Below are 24,056 nucleotides of genomic sequence, written 5' to 3'. Positions count from 1 at the left end.
TTATTTCACAATATCCCTTTTCTTTTAAATTACCTACCTGCAAAGACAAAAAAATACAATGAATCGCATTGGGACTTCTAAGCAGAAAAATAGTATACAATTGTTCTTGTTTGAAAATAACTAATATACCTCTTTTAAAGTATAGGTTATATCATGTAATATGATAAATGTGTGCATGAAAAAATGTGACTTTGCTGGTCACATAATTACCACAAGGAAAATAGAAAAGTGGAAAATATGCTAATTAAATTTGTGACATCATCTGTCTTTTCACATGGAGATACACAGTATTACATCACAAACAAAAATCTTGCTGGAGAGGAAATAGCTTCTTAGGTTCTTTTGTTCTCCTGTTCCTGAAAATTGTTTCTCACCAATTATCTTAAATTGTAGGTCTCTCTCTCTCTTCATCATTCTCATCCTCATGTCCACCTACGTGAATAGTTTAATATGTCACCTTCTAGCCTATACTTATTAACTATATCTTGATATTTCAGGGAAAACTTGTCTTTATCCTTTAATCTGTAAGCACTGACTGAGACAAACAGAAACACAATCTGAAGAATTTAATGGGTACAGAAGAACAAAGTTATTTTAATTTAAATGTAGACTCAAATGTCTAGTGCAATTATTTATCCATTTCTATATTGGAAAAATTACAGTCACCAACTCTGTCTCTACACTAGTACACACAGGATATAGCATGAAACCTATTCCATTTTACAAAAACGAACTTATAGAGAGCAAAGTGCAAGGTAAAATGTCATGGTACTTAGTAAAACCCCAAACTAAAACAGCCTAAACAGGAAAATATGAGCAGTGGTATATTGGACTTAGATGTCATGATTGACCATCTGTAGAGACTCTCGAGATCAGGAATCAGGACATGTGAAGGCAGGATGAATTTTAGGAGAACCATAACTGCCGATATTATTGGGGCTGATCCAGAGCCAAGTGTAGAAGATTCTCCTACCTGGGTTCACTTTTCAGTACCAACTAACATATTCTCTCTCATTCTCATATACTCTCTCTCTCTCTCTCTCTCTCTCTCTCTCTCTACCTCTCTCTCTCTCTCTCTCTCTCTCTCTCTCTCTCTCTCTCTCTCTCTCTCTCTCTCTCTCCCTCTCTCTCTCTCTCCCCTTTGTAGATGCTGTCCAGTTTAGCTATCTCTCATGTTCTTACGTAAGTTCTACAATACACTGGACATGCACTTAACTTAATTACTTTGGATTGGACAATGATCACAATGAATAAGATAGATGTATTAATTTTGAAATAAAGAAATTGTGTTTATTTCATGCTTTCTTGGCAATAGTATTTCTTAAAATTATCTGTACTATCATTTGTGCTTCCTTAAATTTAAGTATTTTAATGAAAGAGAAAAGATCTCTGGATAAGACAAATCAAGTGATTTAACCATCTTTTAATATGGTAGCTGTGAGGACATTTGATTAGTAGGACAACAGTCTCTATATTACTGCTCCAATGTAATGAAGGAAAGAAAGGTAAACAAGATATCTATCAAGGAACCCTGGTTACTATCAGGGCCAAATTTTGCCTCCTATCTGGATTACTTCCGGGAAGTAAAGTGTCCCCTCCTAGATTCTGCCTCCTGGGAGATGCAATGATGGTGCTTGACAAGAACGTAGCACTCTCAGCTCTTCTACTCAAGGAGTCTTCCCCACATCTATTCCCTTTCACACCCATCGTGGAGAACGGGTCCTGGATCATGATATTACCTTCCTCTAGGAGGGACGTCTACAAAAAGGAAGGGAGGGGTCGTTAGTAATTGAGGCACAGGTTAAAATGTTTACACCTAAAGGGTTTACACATTGGAAGATGTATAATATTTTGCTGAAGTTGAATAGGGTAGTGTCAACAGTGTATCTCTACCCCTTACATCAGTCCTGCTAGAGTTTTAACAAAGGCTGAGCTGTGTACTCTCCTGACTCTGCTGGGGAGCTAATGAGCAGAGTTGAATTTCTGCATGCCATAGGGGGTCATTTGTTGTGCCTTAGCTCTAGAGACAATTACCTAGAAAAGGAGAGGGATGGGTTCACCGAGAGCCCTAGTGGTTCATCTGTAGCCTCTCAGAAGCTAGATTCTTCCTGACCTTGTTTGGAATGAATGTCCTAAATGAGTGTTAGCATCTCTCTGCTAGGAAAATATATATTGTTAAGGAACACAAATGAGCTATTCCAAATAAATGAGAATGATAAATGTGAGAACAAATCAACTAATTATATAGCTGTAGCAGTAAAATGCTAATTTTTGCTGAAGTGATGACTTGTCTCCTGATGGTTGGATGTTTGATTATTTAAGCAGATACTCTATGACTATTTTACCAGCAATGTTCATGGGGATTGGATTTAAGAATTCCTGTAATCAGGACTGTGAGAGATGGGTCAGCAGTTTGGAGAACTTGATGCTCTTCCACAAAGGACTTTGGTTTAGTTCCCAACACTCAAATTGCAGTTGCCAATAATTTGTAACTGCTGTTCTAGGTTACCCAACGCCATCTCTAGCCTCCATGAGGCACAAAAGTAGAGTACATAAAAAATGCAGGAAAAGAGTTAAGCACATGCAATAAAAAGAAATCCTTTTAGAAGAATCTCTAATTATTCTACATACCCTTGCATTGTAATATGACCTTCTTACAGAGCTACTCACTATAATAGAAAGTCATCATAGAACTGGCTTCAAACTCTTAAGATGCTAGTTTCTTACCGTCCCTCTGTAGCAAACAAGATATTTATTATAATTCGCTCAAATAAAAGTCAAGTTGTTTTTTTACATGACATTTTACAATGTTTTTAAAACTCTAGTGTGTTAAGATTTAAAGTGCCAAATTATGTTTTTTGGAAAATGTGTTTGAATCAAGCCTTCAGACACCATTTCACAATACATGCAGTGTTGTAGAATTTTGCTAACACTGCCTCAGTTGGTTTAGTATTGGTATGTTTGTTTATTTATTTAGTTAGTTATTTATATCTCCTCTGGACACAGGAACAAGTGTTAACATAGATGGAGGTGGAAGTTAAAATTATCTGATCCATATAAAATAGTAACCATAATACAATCATGGGTTGTAGGCTGGAAAAGTTAATTTCTTTGTGCAATTTTGTGGTCATTCTATAATTAAGATGGTTCCATTTTTGAACAAATGGCAGGATACATTATGAGATACTGAGCTGATTGTGAGTTATGGCTGCATTTTTCTACATGGTTTTGGCTTTCTAAGAATCTGCACACTATATCATCTATTTCTGTGGTAAGTGGTAATTATAAAATACAAGGGGGATAATCCGAGCAGAAAGAGAGACCAACTCTTCATGGGATGAAGCCAAGTGAAACTCACTGATCTTTATAAGCCCCTCAACAATCAGAACAAATACAATTTCACTTCACCCTTGAAATGAGCCTACTTAAAGAGCTCAAGGAATGGCCTACTAACCCCATTTGCAGAAACTTTACTTGAGTCAGACTCAGTTTTCTTTAAAACATCCAAATAACACCAAAAATCAGCCACAGCCCTATTTCCCTACAGTTGTACAATGCCATCAAAACACCAAGAAGTTTAGGCCTGCAGGATACCAAAAACAATTAGGAAGATTCACCACAGAAATTCTTAGGCATGCTGACCTGAATAAGAAAAGACACTATGCTCAGCAAATAACTTAAAGTGGACAATAAGCTTCCTGATTCTTCGATAATTTTATAGTTCAATAAGTCTGACAATCCTTTGCAAATATTTTTGTTTGCTTAGTTTTAAATATTCGAACAGGCTGCCATTCACATATTAAGTGGTCTTATGTAAGCCTTTTTCAAATTATCAACAATTGGACATAATTTCCAATTTAAGATATATAATCAAATTACATCACTGAACATTTTTGCTCATAAAATCAAGACAATCATTGAGCTACAAAGTAGTGGAGCTCATTTATCTTTTGTCTCTCCCCTGTGGGACTCTGCACATGGCTGTCTACAGCAGGTTCTTATCCCAAGTTTTATGAAAGACTCCTTTAAAAGAAGTCCCTCGCTTGGATGCCAGTGCATTAAACATTCAGTGAAGGATTTTAGGAAAAGTGCAGGGTGAAAGGCTTCAACAGCCACTCATTCACACTGGAAACACTGCAGGATTACATGAACAGCTAGCTGCATTGCTGACTTTCTTACATTTAATAAAAAGTCTTCCGAAAAGTGCCAGCCCTGTCTACACACCTTCTTTTCCTTGACACAGTCTTCTTAAACTGTCTTGATAAATGCATTATTGGCTTTTAAAACATGAATAAAATGCATGTGGGATAATGCATTCTTCCATTTGGAGGCACTTAGAAGACAGCTTTGATATGTTGGAATAGTGATTAATCATTGGCTTAAAGTTAACTTTTAAAAATTCTTCATTTAGATGTGTGGATATTTTTTTGCTATGTGTGGTGTAATCATTATTACTTTAATTTGAAAGAGCAATTGAGAGCCACTTTTGAAGCTAATCTATTTAATTTATGAACACCACTACACTAGGTTCTGGAGGTAGCGATATTCTATAATACAGTGTGTTGCAGGAAGCATTGGTGACGACAAATGTCAAAGGTTAGCAGAAAGGGGAGGGAGGAGGGAAGGTACCATCTTCCCAGTCCTTCAAAGAAGACAGTAACATGATAAGGAAAAAAACCCTGAAAGCTAAACAATCCCTCCCCCCAAAAAAGACAGGAATAACTTTTAAAATTTAATTAAGAGAAAAGATGGGAGGAGGAACTGACACAGCTTGAGAAAGTGATAGTCATTGAAAATATTTTAGAATCTTAGGTTTCAGCACTGAGCACCCAGGGTACTTTAGTACTCAATACCCTGAGCACAAGTGGTGTGCACAAGGTTGTTCTATGGTTTTCTTAGTTTCAGTCATGTCCACTGAGTTGTCATCAGACAATTTGTCATAACGCTTTTCTCTAAATTTGACAAATTTCTATTGTATCCCAGAAGACAAATTATAAGCAAGGTTCCTACTTTGACACCATTGTTAATTTTGCAAATTAGTTATAAAGTTATGAAAGCTAAAACAAACAAACAAAAATTCACTCATGTCAGTACTCTTAGTGATACAATACAGGTAAAATCTCCCTTTTCCAATATTCTGAAAATACATATAAGTTTTAGGATCTCAGATACAGGAAGAAATCATCTTGAAGCCTACCAAGATCAACTGGCACAAGGTTGTAAAATATTATTATTTAAAAAAAATCAGTATAAAGTAAGCAAAAGCCTTAATGTTAATCTGTCAGAATTTAAAAAAAATATTTAAAATGAGTAAAATATTAAGGCAAAGTATTATTTTGCATGAAGATTACTATTTGCTTTGGGTAGTTAGATGAAGTGGTTGAATGACATGAATGTGCACAGTGTCTCGTGACAAGTGGCAGGCAGCAAGTTGAAACAGGAAAACCTTGATTCCGATACCCATGAAATTATTTAAGAAGAAAAAAAAAGTGATCCAACAAACATCACATTCAATAAAATACGTATTTCCAGATGAAGGATCTTGTTATTTTAGTCTCCCAATGGGTTAGAAGAGCTGTCTCTCCTGTCAGCGTTAGCCGGGTATATATACAGCCTTTACATAGTTAACAGCATTTGAGAGATACGTTCTATTTTTAAAATCCTTTCTAGGGTGTGGAAGGCCTCACCCACTCTTTGAGAACACTAGCCTGAAAAACAAACAGCGGTGTCTGTGCACTGTAGACTTGCACCTGCTCAGTTATCCTGACAGTCCACATTCTAAACGGTATTCATCACTCGTCTTTGATGTAGTAACTCACGAACACAGCCTCCGGTGTCCCACCCCCTCATTTCAGTCGCTTTTATTGGAGCTTGATGAGAAAGTCTATATTGAGAACAGTAATATAATGATTACTGATTAGTATGTGCCGGACGCTTCTCTAGGTATTCAAAACAGATTAATTTCCTACCCAGCATCCATCTAGAGTAGACTGTGTGCGATCTTCACTTTGTAGTGTCAGAAACGAATACACAGAAGGCTTGAGGAGTTTGCTAAATTATTCATTACGAGACTGGAGATGTGGGTCTTCTGCTTAAGGGATAGCACTGTAGAGATTGGGTTGACAGTGCTGTAGCAAAAACCAGAAGAATGGAAATCATTGCCCAGGGTGAGGAGTTGGGGAGCAAAACCGAGGGGAATGGCAGAGTACAAGGTATGTATGTGACTTGGGAAAAGCAAAAGGGAGATCTATTTAGAAAGAGAAGAAGAAGATAAATACATAAGGAGGAGAGAGGAGGGTAAAATAACAATAAGCATATCTGAAAAAGCCAAAAGAAACCATACTGATAAGTGCCTACCTAAACAGAAAAGCTACAAAGCACATAAGTGTGTGTATTACTGTTCGTGTAGAGTTTAATGAATTTCTCTCATCTGCGTTGACAATATTCTCTCCAAGAGCCAAAGACCAGCTAGCAAAAACCCAGCACCAGGAACAAGAAGTCCTTTTTTGAGTTACTGCAGAGGGCTTTTCAATAACCTTCTAAAACATTACAAGCAAGTGCCTTTGCTCTTGCTTGTCCCCTCTCAGGAGTAGAAGTTGGTTCCTATTGCTGAATTCACGGCCCACTTCAGACCCTGGGACGAGTGGCCACTTACTCGGAATAGATCTGAAAGCCTCCTCATAGAGGACTAGCTTTCAAGGTACTAGACAGCATAAGCCTCCAAAGGAGGGAAGGAGCCAACAGTTCCACACAGCTCAGATGCCATGAACCACAACAAGGACCAGCATAGGATGAAAGGTTACATACTGTGATTTGTAACTTGGTCGTAAATAACCAAAAGCTCTCTGATTGAATTTGACCCTCTCAACAAGAGGGAAACCGTGCCTAGTACTGGGAATCTAGCCAATTACCTAAGGCTACTGAAATCATGACTCTTGGAGGAGAATCCCCATTGGCCACTTTACTAAAGTTGCACATAACTATGTTATAATCTATAATTCTTTTCTTTTCTTTTCTTCTTTTCTTTTTTTTTCCTTCTCAAGACAAGGTCTCACTATATAGCTCCGGTTGTCCTGAAACTCACAATGTAGACCAGGCTGGTCTTAAACTCACAGAAATCTACCTGCCTCTGCCTCCTAAATGTTGGAAAAAAAGGCATGTACCACTCTGCATGGGCCAGTATTTCTTTTTTTAATGACAGTTAAATAAAGCAAACTAACAAAGGAAATATGGTTCTCAGAGGCAATAGCCTTTCAAATAGTATTTTATTATTCATTTCCAGAGTGAAATTTAAATTCTGAGATGGGTTACTTTAACTTCCTGGATAACCTGAATAAGGGAACAGTACGGATCCTTTCTAGTCCAATCTCCAGCCGACTCAGCAGCCCTTCTCGGAAATGTCTAACTACAAAAACTCACTGGTCCTTTAAAACTCCTAATTGTATGGAAAACAGCTGAAAGTAATTCTTCCCCTGCCTAGGCAGAATCAATTACTCAGCACCTAGAAAGACCAGTTTAAAAGTAGTTTAAAGACATTTATTGAATCGCTGCAAATTCTAGAGCTCTCAGAATAGTTTGTTCACTGTCAGAAAGGACTTGAGAAAGCACTTCGGAAGAGGAAGAAATAGACCAAGGATGATGTATCATATTTCATATTATCAAACTAAATTCCTTAATATCCTACTTTTTTTCCACTGTACTATTAAAATTTTTCCTTTAAAGTTTATTACATTTCTCAATTTTATGCATAAACTCTTTGGGGTATTATCTAATTTTGAAATGGCAAGGAATAGATTCCTATTAAGATTCTGACTCAACAAAGTATGCGTGAGTATAAATACATGCTAAGCTAGTTATGTTTGCATTATCTGGCAGTTTAATCTTACCACATGATGTTATTCTATTTCCATGACAGTAGATTGCACTAGTCCATTACCTAGATTAAGGGGACTCCTAACTGAATTAGGACAGGGCAAATAAGGAAGCAATTGAACAATTCATAGCAACAAATTTTCATGGCATTTCCCAGATGACTTTAGTGAAATAAAATCAAGATAAGTAAAAAAAAGTACTAAAATTGTGTGTCACAACTATTAAATCCATTGTTATCAAAATATCAGCTCTTGGAGTGCATAATTCACATAATAATATATGACTCAGACTTCAATAGACATTAAGAATCTAGATGAAAACTATTAAAGACTGTACTTGTGTCTGTGCTTCTTATGAATACATTCAGACAATTATTTTCCTATTATGATGCTAAGAACAAAATTTGAAAAGGAAAGATAAATAACCTTTAGAATTTAAATTACCATTTCTTCATACTTATCTCCTGTGTTTCTTTGCTTCTGGGATATATTTCATGTTCTGATTCATTCATTCATTATTTAAGGCAAAGTTTCCTTTGGAGGCTATATTTCAACATGTCCATTCATTGACAGTGAACTTGTATCCCTGCCTACATGAGGAATAGACTGGGCTGAATGTTTCCTCTGTCATCTCCAGGATACCAGCTGGACAATTACTTATCTCTGTAGAAAGAGTTCTGTCTCTGATTTGAGAATGAATACATCTGCTTCAATAGGCTTGTTCTTAAAACTGCGTGGACCAGAGATAGTAGTAGAAGTAAATATTTGATGAATACCACCAGTTATTAAATATAAATTAATCATAAAATTAACTCCGTGTGAATCTTGGAAACCTTTTAAAATAATGTTTCATGATGTAATAATCTACAGGACTAACAAATGCAAATTCTGATTCATTTGACCTATTGGAATTCCCTAATTGGTTTCTAATTGAGATTGCCAAGATGTTGCACTATGAAATCCAAATGAAATAAAAGGGAAGAATAATGAAAAGAGAAAGAAACTGGGTTTGGTTAAGATTCCTTGGAAACTCCTCCCTTCAAGACTCACGGATCTCTGCAGTACAGGGATTGAAAGATTGTAAAACTAGAGGTGGTGGATGATGTCAAGGAAACAGAATCATCAGGGCTGGTGCACATGGTAACTCATCAGAGACTAGACAAGGGGGAGTGGCCACAGACTTGCCCTTCTAACCAAGGCCCTGTTTGCTACTGAAACCTGCTGGGAAAAGAAAAATCTCCCATGACATGTCACTGGTCATTACACTGCAGGTCAAGTGCCATTGTTAGGAATAGACAACACAAAACACTTTCATACTCGTTTTTTGTTATGTTGGGTTTGTTACTCCTTTTTTGTTTTTCATTTACTTTCTTTTGCTTTGTTTTTTAAAGATAGAGAACATGAAGTTAGGAAAATATCAGAATACATTGGATGACAAAGCCAATTAAATTTAAATAATAATTTTAGAGAAATGGTGATGCAAAAACTCTTTAAAGGAAAGAATATTCTGCATTGATAGTGATCTGCTCAATGGAGTTCATTAAAAGCCCTATGCTTCCATTTCCAACAATCCCCATGAACCTGACTGGAGTAAATGTAAGTAGGCTATAAAACTGCCACGTAGCACATTATGTGACTCATTTCAGAATTGATTATTTCCTATGATTTTAGGAACTCATAAATTTCTTTTGTTGCTGTAATTTGCGACTGATTCTAGCAAAGTTGCGTCTTTCTTGTATCTACGATTTTGGCAGAATAGCTTGACGCCGATAAAAAAGAAAGAATTTAAAAACTTACCTACAGAAGAAATCTTTATGATAAATACAGAGGTGAGAAGTTCAAAATATAGTCTGAATTTAATGACTAAATTTTCCTCCTACTAGGTGTGAAATTCACTTTGGACAGTTACATCTGAAAGGTTCAGAATTGCCCTGCATCTTGGGCTCTGAAATCTGAAGATCATTTCTACTAATAGGTTACTAGGAGTAACTACATTTATTTCCACACTACAGTCACACCTAACTCTAGAATGCAAACTACTAGGGGATTCTGTGGCTCTATATTCCACATATTTTCTTGTGATGTAGTGGTTCTCTTAGTGATTCTTACTGAGGTCGTATTTATCATAATGTGTAAGAGATTGAGCAGCAACAAAGACTGATTCAAGTCTGGTAAGAAGGTATTTTTCCTTCATATCTTAGTGACTGAAGTGAATATTGATGTGTCCTTCCTCTGTACCAGACAAGAAGAAAAATCAGATCTAGGCTATCTGGGTCACCTCACATATCTACACTTATTTCAATGCCTGCCTGCTCCTTCATTTGAGTTTATGAATGTTTGCTCTATTTGCTGAGGATATACAATAGTAAAAGAAAGGTAGGGCCTGTTGGTACATTCCTGTAGTTTACTTTGTTGTGGGCAAGACAAGAGCTATAAAAATAGCTCTCCATACATATTTTAGAATATTGCTTTCTGTGCATGTTCTGAGTGACCTGAATATAATTATATGTATAAATTTTGTACAATTTTCTTCTCATTCACAACCTGAAGATAATGGCTGGAAATTATTATTGATTTTACTTTTATGACCATAAAAGTTCAAGGAACTGTGAACAATTACACCTACAGTAGCTAAAAACATCATACAAAGGAGCATACTCATGAATTCTAGATGCAGATCACCATTAAACTGATGTCTAGCATATGCAAGGCTGTATATGCATCCCAAGCCTCATAATCTAGGAACATGCACACACACACACACACACACACACACACACACACACACACACACACTCTTAGGTAATTACTCTTCGTTATTAACTTTCTTGAAACATAGTTGAAATATTTTCTGGTTTTGTTTGGCACTTTTTCTTGTTTTATTTGTTGCTTGGCCAATGTCAGCATACAAAATATAAAGGAGGGGCCATTTACCTATTACATATTATAAAATATATTATAAAATTTAGATTTTTTTCTTAAGTATGTGGATTTAAAAGGCTGTATTGTTTGATGTAACAAAATTGTTCTTTATGAATGCCTTCCCCTGAAAGCAGAATTTGCATATAGGTGCATTCCATACCAGTTCTGCACAACTGAACATCTGCATGTTTGATAAATAAATAAACTATCACATCTCTATAGATAAAGCTTTACATTTATAATGTACTTTATGTCTGAGTACACTATTGCTGTTCTCACACACACCAAAAATGGGCATCAGATCCCATTACAGATGGTTGTGAGTCCTTATGCAGTTGCTGACAATTGAACTCAGGACTTCTGGAAAAGTAGTCAGTGCTGTTAACTGATGAACCATCTCTCCGGTCCATTCATGTGTATCTTTATGAATGTACACATACATACCATTTATCAAACTTTTCTAAAAATGTCAATGCATACAATTAAGGAAGCCCTGGCAAACCACAGTCCCTAATTTCAGTAGCAATTATTACTATATTCTTGCTTCCCCTTGAGGCCATCTCCCTCTCCTATTGTGCAAACTTGACCTCTTGTGTCTAGCAGTTGACCCCACATCACAGAATATCATTGTCAGTACAAGAATACTATCACCAAAAATCTCACTCCAATTTGATGACATTCTTTCAAATGGTTGGCTTGATTTGTACACTATCAGCTCTTCCTCCAGATCATAATTTAAACCTTATTAATTAGAGTCTCTATGCTGATAAATGACCTTGTTGTAGATCTGTGTGGATTTGTTAAAATCGTAAAGTATATACACGGCAAAAAAATGCATTTTAATTTTTTCTAAAATTCATCATAATCTCAGTTCTGTAGCATTAGATTAATTGCAAAGAATTAATTCATCCAACATTCAAAAGTCATTAGTAGAACATTTTGTTATCACAGGACTAATTTGTCATACTCCATACCATAGTAACACTGACGTTAACTCAAGACACAGGTACCCCTAATGCCTAGCTAACAGTCTCTTTAATTCTTTACCAAACTAAAGCTACAGGACATAGGATTTCCTAAAAGAGTAGGTAATGCCATCGGTATAATAAAAATAAATATTTCTTTCTTTGGGTGATTATGTTGTTTGAAGCATGCGAAGTCCCTTTATTTGTTAAATTGTGTAAGACTGTAGAGTCCAAGGACAAATTAGTTGCATTACAAATAACTAGAAATCGTTTTGTTTGCTTTATGAATTATTTTCCTTGAAATCATCCACACTCATGTGCAGGTCTTCTGTCACTGCTGTGTAACATAAAGAGCAGTGGACAGAAGAGACTTGGAAACTGTTCCTATTCAGCCACAAACTGGCTGTGCGTTCTGGAGCATTTACTATCATTTACGCTCAGTTTCCTCACCCACAAAAGAAAGGATCTATGAAAACAGACTCTAAACTCCCATATTTCTAAATATTTAGGCCTGTAGTAAATACTGTAGCCTAGTGGATTCAATGCCTCCTTTGTCACATAGATTTAGAAACTAGATTCCCCTACCTTAACTGCTTGGCTTTTTTATTCCATTCAGTGGGGATTTGCTTCATTTTAAAGAGTTTTCTTTTGACACAGTTTGTCTATTTATTTATTTAGTCATTCGTTCATTCATTCATTTATTTTTATTGGTTATTTTAATTGTTTACATTTCAAATGTCCCCCTTTCCTGTTTTCCCTTTGCAACACCCCTATTCCATCCCCTCTTCTCCCTGTTTCTATGAGGGTGCTTCCATATCCCCTACCCTCTCCCATCCTCCTATGCTGGGGGATCAAACTTCCTCAGAACCGAGGGCCTCCTCTTCCACTGATGCCAGATAAGGCAATCCTCTGCTACATCTGCAGATGTAGCCATGGGGTCCCTCCAGTGTAATTTTTGGTTGGTGGTTTAATCCCTGGGATCTCTGGGGGTGCAGGTAGTTAATATGTTGTTCTTCCTATGGGGTTGCAATCTCCTCCAGCTCCTTCAGTCTTTCCCCCTAACTCTTCCCTTGGGGCCTCTGTGTTCAGGCTGATGATTGGTTGCTAGCATCTGCATCCGTATTGGTCAGGCGTCATCACAGCATCTCAGTAAACTATACCAGGCTCCTGTGAGCAAGCACTTCTTGGCATCAGCAATAGTGTCTGGGTTTGGTGTCTGCAATCAGGATGGATCCTAGGTGGGCAGTTTCGGGATGGTCTTTCCTTCAGTCTCTGCTCCAGTCTTAGTCTCTGTATTTTCTTTAAACAGGAAATATACTGGATTAAATTTTTTGACATAGGTGGGTGACTCCATTCCTCAACTGGGGGCTGTGCCTATCCACTAGGTAGAACTACAGGTTCTACCTAAAACTGTTTCATATTCATTTCTTGTTTTCAGATTTCTTCACTAACTCGCTTCTCTTTGGTCTCTACAATACTATTTCTTCATACCTACTTTTCTGGCATCAAATTCACTCACTAGTCCTGTTGAAGAGCACAGGGAAGAGAAATGGTATTTATGATTTTTTTTACATGCTCTATAAAATTGTAGCAAATAATAAGTGGATACAGGAATTTCTCAAGGCTTCCCTGAGTTGATATTGAAAATTGAAATGTATTCCTACTGGAATAAGGACTCTTTTACCTCTGCTAAATTATTATAGAGAGAAAATTTGAAAGGAACAAATGAATCATAATAGACAGAGGCCTCATGGTCAGAAACAGCATCTACACATCCACCTCATTTTGCAGTTCCAATTTCTAGTTATTTTAGTCGTCATTGTTACTTGTTTCCACTTGTGCCTTTTCCTTACAATTGTGGTGCTAAGCACTGGACCCAAACCATCCCTATGCTAAGTCCACATTCCAGAGCTAAGCTCCTCCATCCCTGCAGATGCTTTATGGTTCTCTTTGATGTTACAGAAACTCTCTATGAGGAATTAGACCTGCTAATTTCCAAACCCTGGATAAATGGCTGAGGTGCCTATTTAGTGTATCACAGAGGACCTGGCTTTCAGGTTCTCCCAGCACCCCCCCTCACCTGTACCTATTACATGGTATAGTTGGCATACCACGAACTGTGCAGCCCAGGGTCTGGGCTACCCTTCCTCCAGAGTTCTTTCTTATATAATCCAGATGTTTTGGTTACCCACCTCTATTGTGCCTTTTGCCTGCTGGTGGCTGCAACTGATTTCCTTCCTTCCTCTTTTTCTTGCCCTCCCCATTTCCCAACCTCATGGCTCAGCTCAGTGTGGTCCTGTCCACTGTGGATTCTCCCAGATGTCTCTGACTCTGGAAAGTAAATAGACTTACTTTCTCCCCCACCACACCTATAATAAGCATAGCTGTTCCTTCCCTTTTTATCTCTTTTCTCACTCAAGACCTAAAACAGTTCTGTTCTAGAGTGAAACATTTTGTCAGCATGCTTATTTTTCCTTCTGTTTTTATTAAAAACCATCTTCTTTCCAGTTGTATTGTTTTCCATTGGTGTAATCTGTCAATTCAAACAGATCTCAAATTAATTTCGTATTTAATTATTCAAGTTAACTTATCAAATTCTGGAAAATTGGAACTCATAAAACACTGTATTTTTCCCAAAATAGGATAATAAATTCTATATTAGTCTCACTTTGAAAACTTCAATATATGTTTATTTCCAATTAATTTCCTTTTAATTTTGGAGTCATTTTTAGAACTAAGATCATCACAAAATTTATTAATTTTATTTTAAAAATTTATTCTTCTAAAGATTGGTATAAAACCACCAAGACAGTTCAAAATGTGTGTGTGAATAAAATGTTCTTTCAGCATATATACGAGATGTTCTTTCAGTTTTGAAAAACCTCCAACAAGTTCACACCTCATAATTCTTCCAAATAGTACATAAATTAGGGACTTAAAATGTAGATATACAAGCACTTTGCAGGCTACTTACACATATATGATCTATCTCTGCTTAACAAGAGGTATTTTGTAATTCAATCATAAACATCTTCATAATATTAATAAAGTCTGAATAACAAGCAGCATTAAAACATAAGGCGTGAAAAAAGGATTGTTTTCAGTGAGCCTTATGAATGAAACAGTAAAGTGTTTAGACAAATTATCTGAGCATTAATTTTCTAACTCAAAATTTTACCTATAGGAGTTCGTAGGTTTTTATCACAGGTAAATAAATAAGTCACAAAATTCTTATTGAAAAGACTATATTTGCATAGGTCTCCAAACCACTCTATGTCCTAAAATGAACTTATCTTTCCTTAAAACCTTATGGTTCTCAGGCACCTTTTTGATTAACAGGCCTCCCTAATAGTCTCATCCAATTAAGCAGTAGTTAGGATGAGAATTCCCTCCCTAAAGACAAATGTACTTGCATCTTAAGTCCTATTTATGTACTATTTGGAAGAATTATTATGTGTGTCCTTGTTGGAGGAGATGTGTCAGGAGGAGTGGGTTTTGAGGTTTCAAAAGTCCATGCCAGGCCCAGCGGTCCTCTCTGTCTCTCTCTGTGTCTCTCTGTTTCTGTCTCTGTCTCTGTCTCCATCTCCCTCTCCCCCTCCCTTCTCTCTCTCTCTCAGCTACAGTTCCAAACCATCATGCAGGTCTGCTCCCCACTGTGATGATGATGAACTAACCAAAACTGTAAGCAAGCCCATGACTTAACGCTTTCTTTATAAAAGTAACTTGAGCCATGGCGTCACCTTCCAAACATCAGAACAATGGCTACGACAGACACCGATCAATCATATCCACGCCGAAACTCCATACCTCATTTACAGTCAGCCCCGTGTTTTAAGCCTTGCTTTTACTTTCTAATACCACAGTCTTCACTCCCTCACTTTCACAGTTTTCACTTTTATTTTAAGCTATTAGCATAACTCCTAAACTATGCTTTTCAGCTTCAGTGTCAACCTACTACCATCTACTTACAATACTGCAGTCACACTTTTTCTTCTTGACTTCAAACGCCTCAGTATATCCTATCTTTAAGAGAAGAATGTAAAAGAGCTTCTGCACAGTGGGAAGGTCTCTGCCTAATTTGTCATTTACTCCTCTTGCACAGATAAACAGAAGCTTCGCGGTAAACCATGAGTCTTTCCAAAGCATGTTTCCTCTATCATTTGGAGGTTTTGCATACGTTACTCTAAGTTTCCTCTGCAATCCTGAACAGTACAGATCAAATTGAATTGGCCAGCTAGATTGAACTGGCACTTCCGCCACAAATCCTTTCTTCATCCCCCATGTGGATGGGGGTAACTGCTACATAGCATTCCAGTATCTCCATGTTCTGTCGTATTATACAGCCTGCCTATTCATCTTCATGGTCCAGCACACACAACAGTGATTTCTATTATTTTACAAGTACTACTAAGTGACAAAAAGCTCAAAACGGGACTGAGAAATTCAATATTTACTTGATATTAATTTTATTATATTCTTATAAAAGAGTTTTGATATTTTTCTATTAATTAACCTAATGTAGTGAAGTATTAAAACTTACATGGTATATGTTTATTATTATACACAGATAGAAATGCGCAGTATAAAATTAGTTTTAAGAACCCCCTTTCCTAATGGAAAGTGGATGTTTATTGAGTAAGATCCAACAGTAGTATTGAGCAGGTAGTAACATTATATCATCTCTACCTTCTGTGTACAGCTTGAAATAATTGTTTTTGTTCTTTTATTGCATAACAGTATTACTAAAGTGATTTTAAAAATGACAATGGAAATAATTCTGATGTTTCAATGGCTTAAATCGTGATATAAAACATGACATACCTGATGTGAATTAATGAAAGTCATTCATTCTGATCAACCTTTAGAAAAATGTAAATAACTGACTTGTATTTGCTGTTTCTCCATTCTATATTTCACAGTGAGCATTTGGAACAGATTTTCTACATTTCAATAGATGTAAATGTCCAGACCCAAATTGAGTGTAAATAAGAAGTGTATTTTAACATAAAATGCTTTTTAGAATCATATCTAATAGTGAGTCTATCATGATGTAAGGTGTTGATGTATAGAATAGTGAATTCAAGGTCTTGTTTTAGAAGATTGTAGCTTGGTACTGTGTGCGCTAAGGATCAACAACTGATCCTTGACAAAAAACAATAAGATCTCTATAGCGACCCCATTCTTATACCTGAGCTGATGGAGCTTTATTGGTAATAAGAAAAGGCACAAATAGCCAAATAGCAAACATGCCATTCACTCAGTAAAAATGCAATTAGAGTCATCTCTATTTATGAGGGTCATGAAATGGGACAAGAGTTCTGAAAACATGAAACCAAATGTTTTCATATTTCTATATAGTGATGTTATTTGAGAAAGAGACAGGTAAAACACAGCAGATGAAAAGAATACTGTGCTAATCTATTAAACAATGAAAGTTCTTTGGACTGTATCTTGGGTATTCTGTATTTTTTTTTTCGGCTAATACCGTAAGCTGAAGGGCCCATGTGAGGATGTCTCAGTTCCACTTGGGAGGGAGAAGAAAGCAACCACAAGTGGGGAGAGGGAGAGACAGGGGATGGGGGCGGAGATGGGAACGTGATCTGGTATTGGATGGGTAAAAAGGCGTGAAGACCTGAGGACCAGCAGAAAGAATGGGAATGGCCAACTTCGGGAGATAGGAGGTTGGGAGGACCCTCTATAATGTACCAGAGACCTGGGAGGTGAGAGACTCTCAGGACTCAAATGGGGAACCCTACATGAAATGACGTACAGTGGGGAGAGGGAACTTATTATACCCACCTCCAGCAGAAAGACAGGGCGTCAAGTGAGGGATGGGGTTGCTATCCCACATTCATAAAACAAAACCAAAAACCAAAACACTGACCCATAATTGTTCTTGTCTGAAAGAAATGCAGGGACAGAATGGGGAAGAGCCTTAGGAAAAGAAGGTCCAGTGACAGGCCTAAAGTGGGATCCAGCTCAAGGGGAGACCCTAAGGCCTGACACTAGTACTGAGGCTAAGGGACCTACCATCACTGCCCTCCGAAAGACCCAACAAGCAGCTGAAGGAGTCAGATGCAGATATGAGCACTCAACCAATGACCAGAAACTGCTGACCCCTGTGGTTGAATTAGGAAAAAGCTGGAGGAATGTAAGGATGAGAGCAACCCTGTAGGAGGACCAGCAGTCTCAGTTAACCTGGACTCCCGCAATCTCTTAGGCACTGGATCACTGAGCAGACAGCAGACACCAGCTGAGATGAGTCCCCCAACACATATACAGCAGAGGACTCCCGGGTCTGGGTTCAGTCAGAGAAGATGCACATAACCTTCAAGAGACTGGAGGCCTCAGGAAGTTTAGATGTCTGGCGGGGTGGGTAGGGTGGGGACATTGTCATAGAGATGGGGGAGGGGGTGCGAGGAGGAGGTATGGGATGTGGAACAGTCAGAGGGTGGATCAGAAGGGGAATATACTCTGGAGTGTAAAAATAAATAAACTACAAAAAAGAAAAATAACAGCAAAGTTTACAATAGCATGACGGCATCTCAAAATTGTAGGTGAATAATTAAAATAAAAATGAAAGTACCCAAAGTCAAAGCTTATTATAGACTGACATTTTTATGTAATTTCTCAAGTCATGCAAGATTTATTACTGATGCTTTGCTTGGTTATTATAAATACTTAAAACATTGTTCTAAAGAGCAATGTAAACACATTGAAAAATATCTTTCCAACTATGTGAAGTACTAACTGTAGATTATATTTGTTTAGACTGAAACGAACAATATTTATTTACCTAATTTTTATGAGATCTAGGCATGAGTCTTGAAGTTCTTATATGCTTTGTAGAGACTACTGACTACTGCTGTTAAAATTAATATTTTGCTCAACTAGGTGTGTTGTAATTATTGTCGAATCGTTAGAATTATTTCTGCATATTTTAAGCGGTATGGATGACCTCAGTAAAGAATGATATCTATCTTTCATATCTAGTGAGTGAAAATGAAATAACACTCTTTTATTGTGAGGATTAAAATCTAGCTGTGATGATACAGTTGAATTTCTCCTTAATCCCTCCCTGCCTTTGCTTCTGATCACTTTACGTCACTGTGTAATCTGCACTGTTAACAAGTAACTATCTTTAGTCAATTCAGCACCTACTCGGAACTCTTAGCCTCACTTGTTTTAATTTTGTTTTCTCTCGTGCATTTATTTCAAGAGCTGACTCTAAATTTAGATGTGTGAATTTAAATCACTTGCATTTTCTAGGTCCTGATAATAGATCAGGGAAGTCTGACCAACTAAAATTCTTTCCAAGTCAAACATTCCACAGACTCTCACACCTCTTTTATCAGCCATCATGCCCCAGAGTCCATGGTGACAGATACATGCGAGTGCTCATTAGATGTCTGCTTGATATAGCATAGCGATTACTACTTTATCCAGCCAGCCTGCTGCACAAATACTGGAGAGCTTAGAAATTTTCATAAAAATAGCAGTCAACCTGTAGAAATTTCTCAACTCTCAACTAATGGATTTGAAACCATTTGCTTTTTAAATCTTTCCATAAAACTGGGGGACGGGGGTGGGAATTTTTCAACTTTGTGGATAGTAATACATGCAGTTAATTACACGTGGACAGTGGCAATCATCTCCAAAGACGATGTAATTCCTAAAACTATGTGTTGCAAGCTCTGCGGAATCAGTCATACAAAGCATAGGGGTATGATGGTTATAGCTAGAAAACAATGTTTCACTTTGGTGTGCACTTAACCCAACTTTAATCACTTGGTAACTGCTGACTCATTAGTCTGTTTGAATTGAGTATTATACATGCTCAATTAGAATGAGAAGTTCTCAGGAAACAAAATAGAATTCATACTAGGAACAGTTGAATTAAGAGTATGCTACATTTTTCCTTTAAAGAAGAATACAGTTTTAATTAAGGACACAAAATGCTATTTTGTTAATATGACAAACACTTAAATGATCAAGACAGAAATTCTAATGAAATATTAACTTCAGTAATATCTAGTATTCTAGTATACAACTAACATGTGTTTTAAATATTTATTCTTTTTTTTTTTTGCTTTGTGCTTTTTTATTTTCTGTTTCCTTTCTCCCCTCCATCCTTCATTACTGGATCTCAGACTTCAAACTCTCAGTGTAACTGAGGATGTAGAGAAGATCTTGGACTCCTGATCCTTCTTCCTCCACCACCTGAATGGTTGGATTATTGAATGTTGTCCACAAAACCCTGACTGATTTTTAAGCACTTGTAGTTCAGGAAACATATCAATGCGTACTATATTTTAAGAAGATTAACATATACATATATTACAGTTCTTCAATAGGGCAGTAAATACACACACTTCATAATTTATATAATAACATGAAGTTAGAATATTGCAACCCAAATTTTAAATATTCAATTCTGAGAGTGCAATCACGCAGAAAAATGAAAAAAAATTCTATACATTTTATTTTGGGTCAAGAGGAAGCTTTGCCCACTGTCCTTCTTCACGCACATTTTCAAGGCCCATGCTCATAAGAGTCAATGTGGAAAAAATAAAACATGATTTGTGAATGTGTTGATAAAAGTGGAAATATAAACTTTACGTTCATGACTTTTGGTTAAAGCTTAATGGATCTCCTATGAGTAAATCACCACACTAAAGTCCACACATAGAAATGGCAACTCTGGGGAAGTGTGGTACTGGTAGCTTCAAATATCTACAAGAAATGAGTTCTTCTGAAAATGCGTTTTGATTTAACTATAAGTCTGAGGTAGTTATGAAGACCATTAGGGGAAATTGGAAAGGCCTTGTTAAAATAACAGAGCTCGCAGAGCACCGTTAAGAATGCAAATCTGAAAATTGCCTCTGCATCACAGAGCTGGCTAAAGAATCCTAGAAGTGGAATCATTTTTCATTCTCTAAAAGCAAAATTACAATTTCAATAGGTGCAAGAATGGTGTGGAAACCAGGTACACCTGGATTTCCATTATCTGAGCCATGTAAGGTACGTATAAAGAATACAGTATTATCTTTTAATTGTCTGGAACTAGAATCAAATGTTAAAATTCAGTTTTCTCTAATAATTTATTACAAACCATGAACATATTATATCTTGGAATAAATAAATACCTCTAACTTTTACTCTCTGAGTACCAACACCAGGCTCTGACACGCTCATTCATTTATTTTTACTCGTTTGCTTTGTTTTGTTTCCTTCCTCCAGATGTCTGGGATTTTGAAACATCTTCAAATGTCTGCTATGGAAATGTTACTTAATGATTCAATCATCTTCTATTTTCAATAAAATCCTTTCTGAGATCAAGGTCTTAAAAAGCCTAAAGTATTAATACACACACACACACACACACACACACACACACATACATACACACACATACACATACACACACAGACATACATACACACACAAACACAGCTTATGCAAAAGAAACTTGTAATTTGAGGTCTCACTGTTTGACTTTTCTTACATTCACCCCCTTATTGTTTATGACCATGACTTTTACAATGCATTGACAGCAGGAGACTTTTGGAAATGATCTAACACCCTAGATGCTTTGGGGGTCTGCCATCAAAAACAGTGATATACTAATTGGTCTAATATTCTATATGTAATAAGGATTAATTTTTTTTGGTCTGGAAGTAAATGATGCCAAAAATCACTAAGAAGTGGGCAATTGTCAGTGTTCTTCTACTTCTGAACCATCAAGATTGCTGTGAAAAACTCAAGATTGGATTGTATCTTGGCTGACTGTGTCACCTTACAAATATCCAGTCAAGGCTGGCTCTCCTAGTAGCCCTGGGAAGCAAAACACACTCTGCACTATACAGATTTTCCAAGTCAAATGTGATAAAGGTGAAGACAAGCACTGTTTTCTGTGGCTGAACCTATTTCCTCAGAAGATTCCTTTAGCTCAAACCTTCACTGCAGACGTGGGTATCAGGATATGGGTGGCTGATGGGTGGGAAGGAATCAGAGCTCTTAACTAAATGCTGAGCAAGGTCTAGTTTCTCTCAAGCTCACATGGATCTAATATAAATCACATTAATTGATACTATTCCTTTTACAGAGTGACTGGAATTGGACCAAGCTCTAATCAATTGATAAATTGATAATTTACATCCATATCGTTCAACGATTCTACTTTTGTACCCTCCACAGATGCATATACTCTCTTTCCATTAAGGAAATTCTCATGAGGATAATGCAGCCATTGCTTCAAGATGGCAGAGCTCTAGAGCTTCGGATCCAATGTAATTAATGAAAATGTGTAATTTATCATAACCAGAGTTTTTCCACTTACATTTTAACTATTTTTCACATACTGTGTAATTCTCTACTCCTATGTAGAGATTATGTATTTCAGGGTACATACCTTGTAGTCTTGACACGTGACTATATTTTGTGGTGTTATTTTTGTGCTGTTCTTTGTCATAATGTTCTATGACACAGAGTACAACTAATACATATCCAAGGGGTCTTCAGCCCAGCTGTAGAGTCATTGATTATGCCAAGCCTGACACGTATTTATTAACTGCATGAATGACCAAAAAAGCCAGCGAAGTCTGTTAGTCTGTATCCCAAATAATACTTCTTTTTTCCTTTCAGATTCTGTAGGATAATTTGAACAAGATATCTGAGTTGCCAAAGAATTATAATGCAGTCCTTTATACACTGACCATAGCAATTCCACCATATTTTCACAGGTGACTTAGTTACTTTCCTATTTATGTAACAAAATATCACAAGTAGGGCAAGATACTTTAAACAAAAAGTAAAAGCAGTTAGTGGGAGTCTGCTTACTGTTTCAGGCGGCATGTCCATGTTCAACAGTTGGCAGTAGGCTGTCATACACAGCAGGCAGGCCTAGTGTTCAAACAATAAGTACTTGAAAACTTAGTGATGCATTGATCCACAAGTGAGGAAGGCAGAGACAGAATGGATCTGGCCTGGGCTTTTTAAACTGCACAGCCCACCGAGGGAAATATCTTCTCTAACAAGGTCCATAACTCATATTGTGTATACCTTGAGCACACTGTAACCATGCTTTATTACGCACCTCAAGACCCATAATCTATCTGCTGCACATACTTTATTCTGACAATCTAGAATAATTTTTAGCTAAATCTGACTCTCTCCCTTTTCTTTTCAATTTCCCCTAATGGATACATTTTTGAAGTAAACAGAACATCAGATGTCTTTGGTGTTTGTGTTTGTGTGTGCAATATATATCCTTTTTCCCAGTTTGCTGTCCATAAATACCCCCATCCTATCCCCCTCCCCCTTCTCCTATGGGGGTGTTCCCCCACCTACCCACCTCTTCCTGTCTCCCTACCCTGACATTCCCTTACACTGGGGCATTGAGCCTTGGCAGGACCAAGGGCTTCTCCTCCCATTGGTGCCCAACAAGGCCATCCTCTGCTGCATAGGCAGCTGGAGCTTTGGGTCTGTCCATGTGTACTCTTTGGGCAGTGGTTTAGTCCCTGGGAGTTCTGGTTGGTTGGTATTGTTGTTCTTGTGGAATTGCAAAATTTTCTTATTAAGAACAAACAAAATTGTGTTCTACATGCATCTCTAATTCTGTTAATTTTCTTATGTGTAATCCTTTAAATTGATTGTAGGCCTTGCATACTCCTACAGTATCTACCTAAGTGAAGCTTTGCTTCTGTTATTCCATTGGTAATTCCTTTTCGAGCTTATACCTTCAAGACTAAGATAGAACCAGCGACAAGTGAGGCAGGGAGAACTGCCCTGTTAGATTAGTGAATTAAAGTTATTTTATCAGGCACGATACATGAATTGAGGTTGCCATAATCATGAATGTAAATTTTTAAATATCCATATCCTTCCCAAACACCTGCACAGTCACTTTCTGAAGGCTTAACTTGAGCGAGTTTTACAATTCTGCACAAGTTTCATCATCTGGAAAGTATCCATTAAAAGTTACCTGCTGCATGTGCTTGTAAGTGTACAACTGAGACATTATGTTTGCCATAGTCTTGCAGTTGGACTTGTCACTGTTGCTACTAAAAGTACATAGTTTAGAAACTTTGGGCTCCTTCTCAAGACTTTGCAAATTCATGCTATTTATTCAACATCCTCTTTTACATCAACTGCCTATAGAATTAGTTCAAGTCTTTACTAGCTTTGTAGAGGAAAATGCAAACATAGGTTGGAAATTCTGTACTATTCTTTTCCCTGTTCTTCTATAAGGAAGGCCACCTGAATTGCTATGCACAATGATTTGCAAAATCTCTTCGAA

General features: G+C 37.0%; 1 protein-coding gene and 1 long non-coding RNA gene across 5 annotated transcripts in view; both read right to left on the bottom strand.

The window, feature by feature from the left end:
* The window catches only part of Kcnd2 (potassium voltage-gated channel subfamily D member 2), a 507,546-nt gene that overhangs the window by 438,533 nt on the left and 44,957 nt on the right, over positions 1–24,056 (bottom strand).
* Positions 1–24,056, bottom strand: part of LOC147994765 (uncharacterized) — a 48,292-nt gene that overhangs the window by 16,692 nt on the left and 7,544 nt on the right. For 2 of the 4 annotated variants that reach the window (XR_015686399.1, XR_015686398.1), the window contains exons 4-5: positions 22,170–22,405; positions 14,224–14,291 (exon numbers count right to left, since the gene is read on the bottom strand). This is a non-coding gene — a long non-coding RNA (uncharacterized LOC147994765). Of the gene's footprint in view, positions 1–14,223; positions 14,292–22,169; positions 22,406–24,056 lie in introns of those variants that run through there. The other 2 variants (XR_015686401.1, XR_015686400.1) reach the window with 1 other exon arrangement.

Source organism: Rattus norvegicus, chromosome 4, assembly GCF_021556685.1.
Source record: "Rattus norvegicus strain SHRSP/BbbUtx chromosome 4, alternate assembly SHRSP_T2T, whole genome shotgun sequence".
Lineage (NCBI taxonomy): Eukaryota > Metazoa > Chordata > Mammalia > Rodentia > Muridae > Rattus > Rattus norvegicus.
Note: the sequence above shows the minus strand (reverse complement) of the source record. Positions and strands in the feature narration are given on the sequence as shown.